General features: G+C 43.1%; 1 pseudogene; it reads left to right on the forward strand.

Moving 5' to 3' along the window:
• Positions 1-1,145: 1,145 nt before the first annotated feature.
• LOC115873086 lies at positions 1,146-1,470 on the forward strand (annotated as a pseudogene).
• Positions 1,471-2,025: the final 555 nt, after the last annotated feature.

A 2,025-nucleotide genomic window follows, 5' to 3' on the forward strand; every position in this document is an offset into this window, starting at 1 on the left:
CCCCTACTCACTGTGGTCTGGTAGCCAGCCACCCTACCCGGCGGCCCTCATGTTACTGCAGTACCTGTTGCAGCCAGCCTCGGCCTGAAGCCAGAGCCCACCCACAACCTGTCCTCCTCTCTCCAGTTCCCCATGTGATTATGGCTCTTGCAGCCAGGCCAGAGCCCATCCACTGGCCGCCCGTGGCCCCAACAGATGCCACCACCTGCCTGCAGTACTTCGCCCTTATTGAAGACTTACCCAGCAGTAGTAGACACAGAACAAAATCAAAGGTGTCCAGATTGCAAAGAAATAAAACACTCTCTGTTTATAGATGATATGATTCTGATGCACCATACCCCAAAGACATGACAAAACTATCACTGTAACTAATTGAAAAAGTTGGCGGTACGGACACATGATCAATACAACAAAATTCACAGGACTTCTGTAGACTAAGGAGGAGACTCTGAAAAGGAGAGTAAGGAAACACTCACAATGGGCTCTAAACGATAGGAGACTTAGCAACAAACCTAGACAGAGAAACAAGACTTCTACACAGAAAACAGACAGCTCTCCTGTAAGACACCCAAAGAGTGGTATAGAAATGAAAGAAGGCTCCATGTACACGGATAGAAAGGCTCAATATTGTTGGATAGAAAGACTCAATATTGTGAACATGTGGGTCCTGCTGAAAGCAGTCTCTAATTTAGTGCAATTGTGTTCCAGATCAAAGCATCATTCTTCATAGAAATGGAAAAACTAACTACATTGAAAAGAAATAACTCCAGGAGAAGCATAGCACTGCTAAAGAAGAAGAAGAAAACGGAAAACTCTCACCTCCTGTCTTCAAAAATTATTACAAGTCACCAGTCAAAACAGCCTGTTACTGTGACAATGATACGCTTGTAGACCGCTGATGCACTCACAGACTTTACAAAGGGCCAAACCACACTACACGGAGAAGTAATCTTCATTCAGCAAACGGTGCTAGCAAAATGTAGCTCCCTTCGCAAAAAGGAAAAAGAAAGAAAGAAATCTACAAGAGACATCTCTCACACGACATACAAAAACAAGACAAATTAAAGATCTAAATGTAAACTCTTCAACTAAAAGATCATCATTAGGCAAAAGCATCGTGCAGAGTCCTAGCTCCTGGGTCTGCCAAATTTGTCTTGTCTTTCCGGACCCGAGGCCAAAGCTGCAGACATGCTGCGCCGGATTCTCGGTCAGGCCAAGAACCACCCGAGTTTGATCCCTCTCTCTCAGTGTTTATTAGAGCTGGAGGTACTGGAGCTGGACTGTATATCTTGCGTCTGGCATTGTTTAATCCAGATGTCAGTTGGGACAGAAAGAACAACCCAGAACCATGCAATAAACTTGGTCCCAATGACCAGTATAAGTTCTTCTCTGTGAACACGGATTTCAGCAAGCTGAAGAAAGAAGGCCCTGACTTCTGAATGAAATGTTTCCCATAAAGCTGCTTAGAATGAAGGTGTTCCAGTTATCCGCACAATTTTCCACATAACCAGGATGTGGTTATTTCCTAAATGCACAAAATCATGTTGGTGTGTCGTGTTGGGGTTTACACTGAATAATAAACATGTGAAACTTGAAAAAAAAAGAGATCATTGTTAAAAAAATAAAAAGAGGGTCAGACAAAAATGAAGACCCAAATCCAAGGCATCAGTACAACAGGAAAAATAACAACAACAATAATAACAAAAAACCATATACAAACAAGAAGAGAGTTAGAGAGCTGGGATTTCCTACAATATGAAATGTGTGTACAAGACTTTCATCAGAAGCTCTGAAAGGAACCCACAGACTGGGGAAAGCTTTTTAGGCAGGACGTATCAGAAAAAGGACTAATCTCAAAATCTAGAGAAACGTGCAATACCTCAAGAAGAAAAAGGCACAAGATCTTTGGGAAGAAGACACAGATATTGTGGTTGTTCAATGCCCTTGACTCGGCTCCAAGTGACAGTGAGCCAATGCACACAAGCAGGAAACACGGCGCAGTCCTGCTCCCTCCTCACAATTGCT

The sequence above is a fragment of the Echinops telfairi genome, unplaced genomic scaffold, assembly GCF_000313985.2.
Source record: "Echinops telfairi isolate 266 unplaced genomic scaffold, ASM31398v2 ScPeMD7_7459;HRSCAF=8497, whole genome shotgun sequence".
NCBI lineage: Eukaryota > Metazoa > Chordata > Mammalia > Afrosoricida > Tenrecidae > Echinops > Echinops telfairi.